General features: G+C 50.8%; 1 protein-coding gene across 1 annotated transcript in view; it reads left to right on the forward strand.

The window, feature by feature from the left end:
- The window catches only part of LOC142586135 (glutamate receptor-like), a 102,151-nt gene that overhangs the window by 48,972 nt on the left and 40,498 nt on the right, over nt 1–12,681 (forward strand). The gene's annotated exons all lie outside the window — the stretch shown is intronic.

A 12,681-nucleotide genomic window follows, 5' to 3' on the forward strand; every position in this document is an offset into this window, starting at 1 on the left:
TGCGTTCCACATGACATCGGAAAATATATGAAATTATATCCAACATACTATATTTTAAAATTTTGAATAAACATAAAATACATATAAAACTGTGCTGCAATATATTATTCACCGCTCTCCGGAACAGTGTTCCACATAATAGCAACATTTATCTGGAGTTTGTTTCACGCAATTTTACCCAGTTGAAACCATGCTTATTTTGTTACTCACCATACGACAGAGAGAGGCAGTATACTGTATAGAAAAGAGCACACGAGTGCAGGTAGCTCGTCCGGCGTGTAGTGGGTGATCCACTATGTCTTAGAGTCCAGCAGTCCTTGCTGCACTCATCGGTCAGTTGACCAGGTTGAGCTAGTCCGTCGAGTGGGAGCTAGACAGCGCTGGCTCCTACAGTAGTGCGAACATCGAAACGCGCATTTATTGCACCTATCGTGCACCAATGCGAGCTAGCTGAATAGAAGATGCCGATGGGCATGGACGAATGAAGGAAGTCCGACTCACCGCTATAGGATATTGAGCGAGCGTGTGCATTTTCATAGTGGACATCAATGCCTAACCGTTTGCGTGTTCCGTCATGCGAATGGCGAAGCGATGAAAAAAAAACGTGTTCGTCCACCCCGATTTCCCGGTGCGAAGCCTCTCTCGGGACAGTCGCGCCAAGCGTGTCGACCAGTGTGCCAGACGACCAGGCATGGCTCTGACCCCAAGCTAAAAAACAAAGAGGTTACTTACTTTCTTTGGCACACGAATAACCTCACTGTTGGGTGGCCTTAACAGCGCAATACTCGAGCCATCTCACCAGCAATTGTGCAAATACGCTGGCCGCCCGCAGCAGTTGCCTACGCAGCGAAGCCAGATTACAAGGTATTGTTACGGCGGGAAAAGACAAAGAGGTCATCGGCGGTGAAGACGACGAAGTGGTAACAGCCTCTCGGGATTCTAGGCTGCTTTTTACAACTGCTTTGTAAATACACCGTGTAAATAGTTTTACACCCGTGACATATTAGTGGACGTGCGGGGTACGAGTCTTCATCACGGAGCTCCGCAGCGGACGTCGTACTCAGGCTGGGGCCATGCTTCCAGTGGAAGGCACCACATCTGAAGTCCAATGCCGACTACGCATACTCAGTACATTGCTCTACCTCAGCCGCAAGACCCCCGAAATTCACCGGCCTCGATGGTCTTGACGCAGGAGGATGGCTGAAGATGTATGAGCGCGTATGCAAAGAAAGTGGGACCCGACCACAATGCTGGCCAATGTCGTGTTCTACCTCGAGGGAACACCGCGAACGTGGTTCTACACAAACGAGGAAGAGCCAAACAGATGGGACTTGTTCAAACAAAAACTGTCCGACGTTTTTGGCAATTCGACCGGACCCAAAGAAATAGCCATCAAGGAACTCGCCACGCGTGCCCAAACTGATTACCTAGTCGTATGTCACCCGGATTCTGGACGTCCTAGCCCTCTGTCATAATATTGACACGTCCATGCCAGAGGCGGACAAGGTTGGATACATTATCAAAGCCATCGCGGACAGCGCATTCAACCTTCCAGTGTTGAGAAACTTAACGATTGTCGACGCCATTATGAAGGAATGCTGCCGTTTCGAACAGGCGAAAAGCCCGCGTATATACATTCAGTTTATACTGCTTACAAATTCTACAGCGACGTCTTCCTGTGCCTAACCCACCGACCAATCTAGCTTGCCGCCACTGAGTGAAAATGTAACCCGAAATGTACGCCGCGAACTGGAGGTAGCGTTTCCTTAGTGTTGCTTAGACAACACTGCTTAGACGATATTGCTAATAAACTCCGTGGTTCGCAGGGAAATCGCTAATATGGTTCTTCCCAGCGCCTGCTCCTTGAGTCGCCCTGACACCCGCCCTGCTCCTATGCCTCGGTCCTATCGCAGTCCACCTCACAGTGTCCGCTATTCCTACACTACTAGGGACCCCCCGACTGGCGTATACCTGACGACAGACCGATCTGTTTCTGCTACGGCCGAATCGATCACGTTTCCTATCACTGCCGGAGCCGTTCACCATCCCCTCCTCGAAACACCTTCCGGAATTCAAGTTCGCCCCGAAGTCCCTCACCCCGTAGCTTCTACGACGCTTCCAACACCACTACCTCGACTCCCCGCTATGCTCGCTCGCCCACGCCCCAACGCCGCCAGCCACGCCCACCGCAGCTTCGCCGCTCGCCGTCGCCGACCTACCCAGGACCGTCCCAGCAGGAAAACTAGGCAATGCGGCATTTTGAGGTCCTGCTGCAATGTCGGATTCGCCGCACAATCCTCATTTGACGCTGTTAACGAGACAAAACTTTCTTGGTGTCCAAGTTGATGGCACACCCGTCAAAGCCCTCATAGATACCGCAGCACACATATCGATTACGACCAGCCGCCTAAGCCGCCATTTCAAGAATATTGTTACGCATGGCTTTACCCGATTCGTACGGATCGCCGGCGGTAGCATAGTGACGGTGGTCGGAATATGTACTGCACGTGTGAGCATTTCAGGCCGCCATAGTGTAGTCATTTTTACTGTACTTGAACAATGCCCCCATTACCTCATCCTAGGCCTACACTTCCTCTCCGCCCATTCAGCGCTCATCCATTCTAGCTCAAATACTGTGCGTCTTGACCTGCCTCTACTGGACGTTCCTCCAACAACACATGAAATTCGACTATGAATGACTGATTTTGCTCACATTCTGCCATAGGTATTGAAATACATTGAAATGTCGCCTTTGACGCCAGTTCGCGATGGTGATTACATCGCTCCCATAACCGCCATCGTTCTTACCCACAGCGTTACTGTCCCACATACAATACTAAGGGTCACAGAAAATCGCACCTACCTCCCTGTGGTGAATTTCGGGCTCTCTAAGCAAATTCTGCCTCAAGATATCACCCTGGCTAAAATCACTGCTTTAGAAGTTAGTTGCGTTAATACTCTTGCTATCGACGCTTTCTGTGAGCCTTTGTGGTCTGCCAAATCTACTGACAACGACATTGCGAAAATGATCGCCCCGAATCTCATACCGGCGGAGGCTGAACAGCTGTGCAGTCTATGGCTTCCCTACAAAGATATATTAGACCTGGCCAACCGACCCGTAGGCCAGACGTCACTTGTCAAACATCGTCTACATACAGGCGATAATCCACCCATTCATCGGCGACCCTACCGAGTTTTAGCTTTGGAGCGTCAAGTCCCTGGGCGTCGACTGTCATGCTCGTCTAAAAGAAGGACTGCTCATGCAGATTCTGCGTTGATTACCGCCACTTCAACCGCATCACGAAAAAGGACGTCTACCTACTACCTAGTATCGATGACGCCCTCGATTGCCTATACGGGGCACAGTATTTTTCGTCCATTGACCTACGGTCCGGATATTGGCAAATCGCTGTCGATTTTCTCGATCGTGAAAAGACCGCCTTTATGACTACTGATGGTCTTTACCACTTCAAAGTTATGCCTTTTGGGCTATGCAACGCTTCGGCTATCTATGAGCGTATGATGGACTCCTTCCTCCAAGGATTCAAGTGGTCGACTTGTCTCTGCTGCCTAGATGCTGTTATTGTGTTCTCGCCCTCATTCAGCACACACATTGAACGCTTTTCTGCTGTACTTGCCGTTTTTTCGCAAGGCCGGTCTACAGCTCAAGTCCAAGAAACGTAACTTCGGCCATCGTTATATTACTGCTCTTGGACATGTCGTCAATGCCACTGACATCCAACCGGAGCCAGAGAAAATTCGTGCCGTGGAAGATTTTGCTGTTCCACGATCTGCAAAACATGTACGAAGTTTCGTGAGCCTTTTCTCTTACTTCCGCAGCTTTGTTCAAAATTTCCCCACCATTGCACACCATCTCACAGATCTGAAGAAAAGTGTGCCATTTTCTTGGGGATCCTCTCAGGCTACTGCCTTTTCTCTCTTTACCACCCTGCTCACCACCCCACCGATTCTAGGACACTGGGCTACTTCAGCCCGTACAGAGGCGCGTACCAACACCAGTTGCCACGGAATTGGTGCCGCGTTCGCACAACACAAGTTCAATACGGCCATGAACGTGTCATAGCGTACGCTAGCCTTGTTTAGTCACATGCGGGGCGGAACTTCTCTATTACCGAGCGCGAATGTTTGGCCGTCGTGTGGACAGAGTCGAAACTTTACCCCCATTTATATGGCAGGCCTTCTTCCATTTAATGGACCATCACGGTCTCTGTTGGATTTCGTCATTAAAAGATCCCACATGGAGGCTTGGACAATGGGCTTTGCGGCTGCAAGTGTATTACTACTTGGTGGTGTATAGGTCTGGTCGCGTTCACAAGGATGCCGACTGCTTGTCCCGTTACTCTGTACACACGACCGCCAACGCCGACATGGGCACTTTCGCACGTGTTCTATCCATTTCCCAGCTTTTGGACATGGCCAACGAGTAACGCCAAGATGGTACTTTGAGAACCCTCATTGACCGAATTGAATCTGCTCCTACTGATCCATCGTTACGGTGGTTCATTCTCAACGACGGGATATTGTACCGAGAGTTTTCACCCTGACGGTCCTCCCCTTCTCCTTGTCGTTGCTCAGCACCTCCGCTCAACCGGGCTTCAGGAGCTTTATGATGCCCCAACTGCCGCACACCTTGGGTTTGCTCGTACTTACGAGCGCGTGCGCCGCCGCTGCAACTGGCCCTGCCTCGCTTGCTCCGTACGGCGCTATGTAGCTGCTTGCAAGTCTTGTCAACATAGTAAAAAGCCAACAATGCTTCCTGCCGTGTACTTACAACCGATCGACATTCCACTTGAGCCATCCTTTGGCGTGGGTTTCGATGTCATTGGCCTTTCGCTGAGCCCAGCTCCGGCAACAGGCGGATCGCCGCCGCTACCGATTACGCGACGCGCTATGCCATCACTCCGGCGCTTCCCACGAGCTGCGCAACCGACGTCCCAGATTTCCTGCTCAGGGATATCATTTTAGTATATGGCGCCCCGCGACCGCTCCTTACTGACCGCGGCCACACTTTCGTCTCCCAAGTCATCGCCGGTATCCTACGCTCATGTTCTACCAAGCACAAATTGGCTACCTCCTATGATACCCAGACCAACGGCCTTACGGAGCGACTTAATCGGACCATCACTGACATGCTATCGAAATACGTTTCACCCGATTACAAGGACTGGGATGCGGCGCTCCGTTATGTCAAGTTCGCCTATAATTCATCACACCACGATGCTGCTGGGTATTTCCCCTTTTTATTTACTGCTCGGTCGTGACTCTGTATTACCATTGGACACTTCACTCCCCTTGATACAGGATTCGAGGCCCGTGTATGCCCGTGACGCCATCGCCTATGCTGACCATGCGTGTCAGCTTACCCGTACTCGTCAGTTGGTATCGAAGTGATCTCAGCAGCAGCTCCGTCGGCTATGACGGAGCAAAGCGTACTTCGAGGTGGTACTACAAAACTCAATTCGTTTGCCCTCCAGCACAACAAGTCAAGCTCCCACCACCGTACGAGCTGTAATTAAATTAGCCGACCTCCAGGACAAGAACTCTCGATTGTATGGACAATAGTGTTGTATACCAAGCCAAACTAACTGACTCCCTAGATTACCATGCGAAATCCAGCCACGCTGTGTGCCGGATAAGTGGCTGCTGGCTCCTGCACCACTTATGGATCACAATTTAATTGCATACTGCTAGCTATTTGACCCATTAGCAGGCAGCACATCCAAGCCGCGCTGGCGATGAGCGTTGAGCTCCCTATCCTGGAAACCAAAACAAGCACAAGCGCACCGAGTCAACTGGTCCTCCTACCAAAACTGCAGACTGTGGTGAGGTTAAAGCATCACCTCACCCTGAACGAATTTGTGATCGCATACACAGCCCCCGGATAATGGCCAGAGGTGCTAAAACGTAAAGCTCTTCTCATTTATTCCTACTGCATTTCAGCATTGCACGATTTGTAAAATTTTCGGGCTACCCCCACTTCGCCTATCTGTGGCACGACATCCCGCTTACGAAACGCTCCATCTGGTTTCACCTATAGATACCGATTATGCATAATTAGACCAAGCAACACATAAAATTTCGTCCTGATTGTACGCCTTTCTCACCATTAGCAGTCAGCGATTGGCCAAGATGTTTTCAGGCTATGTCCGCTTCCTCTGTCTGGCACACGCCGTCCCAAAACCGCGAGCCCTCACCACGTCAAAGTTACATGTACACATTAAAGATGCATTATGCTGAACAAATCTAACTTACTTTCGAATATCCGGAGACTGCCTCGATCGGAAAGGAATGGCTGATGTCAGCCTTCCGATCGCTCCGCATTACACTGGCTACTCGTAGTTGCCGCTGATCATAATATATTTGCCCATAATAAAATTTCTCGCGTGCCAGTTTAGCGTTATGAAGCTCTTTCGGCACCTATGCAACATCGCTCTGCCCACTCTTCTTGCTTAAGGATGCATTTTAGCAATACTTTTTAACCTTCTGTTCCCACTGCTGACACTTTTGACCATCCAACGCAAGCTAAGGAAGGGGAAGCGGAGCAATCGATCACGCAATCACCATCCCCCTCAGCCGGTTATTTGATTTCCCTGTGCTACCTTGGCCACACCAAAATTCTCTCCACTTAGGCGATCCCCTGCCCCCTCTTGCACCAATTAGATAAAAAACCTTTCAAGGTGAGCAGTGCAATTTGGTTTGAATGCAAACAAGAATGGCCTCCTATGAACCAGGAGAGCATTTCATTGCACGGTTCAAACAACGCTGTGCATCATGGTTCTGTGTTTGCCCCTCCGTTTATCGAAATCTGACGTCAGGAGGTTGAAATAAAAAGAGATTGGAATAGTTTTACGTTATGGGGCCCCTGAAGAGAGGAAAATTCGACTTGGCCTAAAAAAATCAACGGTTATTTAGCGGTCAATACTATGGAAATGCGTGAGAATTCTGTTGCACCTCTTAGAAGTCACGTATCCATGATTTAAACCGTATCCACCACATAGCGACGTGCTGTCGAGGGGCTTGCTGGAAACACGTAATGCTTTGTCAAGGAATGAAGGGAAAGTAAGGGTGGTCCGGAGCAGACAACTGACCGTGTATATTGCCACATGTTGTGGCACAGCAAGGGGACTGAGAAAGAAGAGAACGAGGTTCGTCTAGGCACCCCGCGTCAGCTGTTACATTTCGGGAAGTACAAACGCCTGGATCCCCATTCAGCATGTATACTTCATCAGGGTATACTCGACAATTAAAAGAAAGAATGAAAACTTACATAGGCTTGAAGTGAGAGCGCCGAGATGGCCAAGGACGAACACATAGGCTATAGTCACAATCACTGTGGTGTGTGATATAGTCACGAGGCACTGAGGGACGAGCAACAACAAAAACTAACCTAAGCGGCTTAAAACGTCGAACTTTAGGGGCTATTGCACAGTTTCAAAAGCACAGCGTGCACAATCTCAGATTGCGGTTGTCGACGTCGGGGAGGCTGGCTTTCGTCAGGAAGGACTTCGCAATTCACGTCACTAATTAGCTGGAACACTTTGTAAGGTCCGAAATAGCGACTCAAAAGCTTCTCGGATAGTCGTTTTCAGCACACGGGGGTCGAGACTAAAGCTTGAGCGCCAGGTGTGAACTCGACTTGTCGATGGCGGAGATTGTAACGTTGCGCATCGATGCTCTGTTCTTTCTTTATGTGCACTCGGGCAAGCTGACAGGCTTCTTCCGTGCGTTGCACGAAGAGTTCGGCATCTTGGGCGAGATCAAGGTCATCAATGTGGTCGCATGGCAGCATTGCTTCTAACATAGTCTTCACTTCACGGCCGTGAAAGATGTAAAACAGCGTGAAGAATGTTGTTTCTTGCGTAGAAGTATTACAGGCAAACGTTACGTATGCAAGTATCTAGTCCAACGTCTTGTGCTGTACGTCTACGTACATAGACAGCATGTTAGTCATCGTTTTTTTCAGTCGTTCGGTCAAGCTATTTGTCTTCGGATGATAGGCAGTTGTCCTTCGATGGGTTGTGCAGCTGAGTTTAAAAACATCTTCAATGAGCTGCGCTGTTAAGGTTTTGCCTCGGTCTGTGATGAGGTGCGATGGGGCGCCATGCCGTAGGACGATGCTCCGTATAAAAAAATGTGCAACCTCGGAAGCTGTGCCTCGAGGCAACGCCTTTGTCTCAACATACCGCGTTAAATGGTCCATGGCGACGATTATCCACCTGTTGCCAGAAGATGACAGTGGAAACGGGCCCAGGAGATCCATGCCGACCTGGTCGAAAGGTTTGCCAGGTGGGCCAATCGGATTCAGCAGTCCCACAGGTTTCACAGCCGGCGGCTTTGGGCGCTGGCATTCACGGCATGCTCGGACGTACCGCTTAACACACTTGGCAAGTTTCGGCCAATAGTAGGATTTGCGCACTCTATCAAGCGTTCGCGTAAAACCCAAATGGCCGAACGGTGGCTCGTCATGACAGGCGAATAAAACTTCGGCACGGATGTCTGCTGGAACGACAAAAAGGTATGTCTTGTTGGTGGCAACAGAGTTTTTATACAAGACGCCACGTCGTAAACAAAAAGACGACAATCCTCGAGCGATGCGCCGGGGTATTGATGGGTTTCGTCTTTCCAGATTTTCGAATATGCGTCGTAGTGAGACGCCTGCGCGCTGCCGTGCGGACAAATGAGTAACGCTTACGGCGCCCAGGAAAACGCCGTCATCCTCAATGTCTTGGTCGGTAGTGTCGATAGGGGCGTGCGAGATTGCGTCAGCGTCTTCGTGTATGCGGCCCGACTTGTACACGATGGTCACGTCGTACTCCTGCAAACGTAGACTCCACCGTGTCAGTGGTCCACAAAGGTCCCGCAGATTTGCAAGCCAGTATAACGAGTGATGATCGGTTACAACTTTGAATGGGCGGCCGTAGAGGTAATGTCGAAATTTCGCCAGCGCCCACATGCCGGCAAGACATTCTTTCTCCGTAGTGGTGTAGTTGGTCTCTGCACGCGATCGTGTGCGAGTTGCATAGGCAATCACTCTTTCAATACCTTTCTGCCGTTGTAGAAGCACGGCACCAAGATCAACGTTACTGGCGTCTGTATAAACTTCCGTGTCCGCCTCCTCGTCAAAGTGGGCCAGAACTGGTGCTAACATGAGACGCTGTCGAAGTTCAGCGAAAGCATACTCTTGCTCTGAGGCACAGACGGACGATACATAGTCCCTCGTGAGTCCAGTAAGCGGCTCCGCCATCTTAGAAAAATTTTCGATGAAACGCCGGTCGTATGCGCAAAAGCCCAGAAAGCGTCGGACACCTTTCTTGTCGGTCAGGGTTGGAAACGTGGGTACAGTGGCAGTTTTCACGGGATCGGGATCGATTCCGCGCTGACCACGTGTCGCAGAAACATGAGCTCCTTGTAGCCGAAGTGACACTTCTGAGGCTGAAGGGTGAGGTTAGCCGATCGGATGGTTTCGAGAACTTGCCGCAGTGGTTTCAGGTGGCCGTCAAATGTCGCCAAAAAAACAACCACGTCATCGAGGTAGACGAGGCAGGTTTGCCACTTCAGACCAGCGAGAACAGTGTCCATCATTCGCTGGAAATATGCTGGTGCCGAACAGAGCCCGAAAGGAAGTACCTTGAATTCGTAAAGGCTATCCGGAGTGGCGAAAGCAGTTTTTTCGCGGTCGCGTTCATCTACCTTAATGTGCCAGTAACCACTCTTTAGATCGAGAGACGAAAAATACTGAGCTCGCCGCAACCTGTTTAAAGAGTCATTGATACGTCGTAGTGGGTACACGTGCTTCTTGGTGACATCGTTGAGGCGTCGATAATCAACACAGAAACGAAGCGGTCCGTCTTTTTTCTTGACCAAAACGACCGGGGATGACTACGGAGTGTTCAAAGGCTGAATGGCATCATCATCTAGCATCTCGTTGACTTGGGCTTGAATTGCCTCACGTTCTTTCGGCGAGACACGATAAGGCTGTTTGGTTCGTCGGCGGATGTCGTTATTCGGTGCATCGTGATTGGCGTTCGGCCCACCTTAGTAGACCGAGCCAAGCACGCAAGGAATTCGTTCAAGAATTCCTGCAGTGCGCTCTTTTGGTCGTCCGTAAGCTCGGAGGTTACATCGCTGTCTCTGATCGAACCGTCCTCTGTGTTCACTTCAGCAGCAAAGCACTCGACGATGCCCGTTGATGGTTTGGCGTAGGCGAAGGCAGTGCCAGAGAAAGCGATGCAGCGCTCGCGGTGGTCAATAATTGCGCCATATTCCCGGAGAAAGTCCATCCCAAGAATTAAATCGCGGGAACAATCGTGTAGAACCAGGCAAGTGGCGAGATCAGCAGCACCGCGAATTTCTACTCTCGCCGTGCACAAGCCAAGCGGTGTGACGACGTGGCCACCTGCCGTACGAACTGGTGCCCCGTTCCAGGGCAACGTAACTTTTTCAGAACGCTCGCCAGTTTGCCACAAAGAATAGAGTAATCGGCGCCAGTACGTACAAGTGGACTCATTTTCTTCCGTCGATCTACTCAGGTATGTGCAGTGAAATCTTGTTCGCGGGAACTGGTTCTGGCATGGTCGTGTTTTTGTTGTTCTGAGGTCGGCGCGATACGAGGTCTTTAGCGCGTCTAGTATCAGCGGCCCCGCCTCGGAAGTTCGCTGACATGAGTTTTCCCGGCGTGGATTTGGTGATCTCTCTTGCGTCGTCCTCGAGGTGGTATTACGAGTAGGGAAATATCGCCGCGGTGAGAGTGAGCGGGACTGCCGCTGCGATGTGCCAGACCTGCGCTGTTCGATGAATTCTGCGATGTCGGGAGGCCTCTGGCCAAACCTAGGTCGAGGCGAATCGATGAAAAAACCCTGCAGGCCGAGTCGTCGGTCAGGTACTCGCCAAACCTCTGATTTCCTCGCGGATGTTCAGCGGTCGTCGAAGTGTGGTATGGCAACATAAGTAGGTGCGAAAGCTTAGGCGGGGCTCAGTAATGTTTCTGCGTAAGTCTTGCGCCAGGATTTGCTTGGCAGAGGTGGCGCTTCACTGCTGGAAAGAGATGTCCGCAGTGCTTGCTGTACCTCGTTGCGTACGACACTGGCGAGGGAGCGGACTGGAGGTGGCGACGTACCGTGGTGCTTCTGCAGCTCGTCGCGAACCACTGAGCGAATCAGCTCGCAAAGCAAGGTGCCGTCGCACCCGAAGCCTACCAGCGTATCCGGAGTGCAGGCGGAATTTACTTGTCGGTTGTACATGTTCGACCGTTGCGGAAGCGTCTTCTCCATTGCGCTGGCTTCGGTGAGGAACTCCGCGACAGTATTGGGCGTATTCCGAACAAGACGGCCAAAGAGCTGTTCCTTTACGCCTCTCATCGGATGACGCAGCTTGTTCTCTTCCAACATGCTCGGATCGGCACGCTGAAAGAGATCCGTCAGGTCCTCCACGTACATCGTGACGCTCTCGTTGGGCTTTTGGACGCGTGACTGAAGGGCTCGCTCCGCTTTTTCCCGGTGATCAGGGCAGGAGTAAGTATGGAGTAGCTTGCGCTGGAATTCAGGCCAGGATGAGAGGACACGTTCGCGGTTCATAAACCACGTGCGAGTACCATCCTGGAGGCTGAAGTAGACGTCCCTGAGTTTGGCGTTACTGCCCCACTCGTTAAACACAGCCACGCGCTCGAACTCCGCCAGCCAGTCTTCCACATCTTCAAATCTGTCGACATCAAAAGCCGTTGGTGGCGTAGAGGTAGAACACCCGCCTCACGTGCAAGAGGTCCGTGGTTCGAATTCCGGTGCCGACAATTTTCCACCGGATTAAAAAAAATCCGCGTGTTGATAAAATTGCACAAACAGGCCTGGAGTGTGGCCTGATCCCGGTGACCAGAACCGGTAACGCACTCCTTCACCAGAGCAGGATTGGCCACCCTGGTACAGTACTTGGCCACAACCTCCCATATGAACACAACAATCAAACCCCGGCCCTCAGTCCCCAGCAGCTGCGAAGCAACTGACCACGGCGGCGGTCAGACCTACGACGCAGCAGAGTGTGCTAAGAATCACTGGCTCCGGACAGGCCGCCATTGGAATATGAACCAGGCAACGTTTAACGCTAGAACGTTACCTGGTGGGGCGAATCTAGCAGTGCTATTGGAGGAATTAGAGGGCAGTAAATGGGATATAATAGGGCTCAGTGAAGTTAGGAGGCCGAAAGAAGCCTATACAGTGCAAAAAACCGGCACGTCCTGTGCTACCGGTGCTTAGCGGAGAGAAGAGACCTAGGAGTCGGATTCCTGATTAATAAGAATATAACTGGTAACTTACAGGAACTCTATAGCATTAACAAGAGGGTGACAGGTCTTGTGAAACTTAATAAGAGGTACAAAATGAAGATTGTACAGGTCTACGTTCCTACATCCAGTCATGATGACCAGGAAGTCGAAAGCTTCTATGAAGACGTGGAATCGGCGATGGGTAGAGTGAAAACTAAATACACTATACTAATGGGCGACTTTAATGCCAAGGTAGGCGAGAAGCAGGCTGGAGACAAGGCAGTGGGGGAATGTGGCATAGGCACTAGGAATAGCAGGGGAGAGTTATTAGTAGAGTTTGCGGAACAGAATAATATGAGGATAATGAATACCTTCTTCCGCAAGCGGGACAGCCGAAAGTGGACCTG

The sequence above is a fragment of the Dermacentor variabilis genome, chromosome 6 (genome assembly GCF_050947875.1).
Source record: "Dermacentor variabilis isolate Ectoservices chromosome 6, ASM5094787v1, whole genome shotgun sequence".
Taxonomy (NCBI): domain Eukaryota; kingdom Metazoa; phylum Arthropoda; class Arachnida; order Ixodida; family Ixodidae; genus Dermacentor; species Dermacentor variabilis.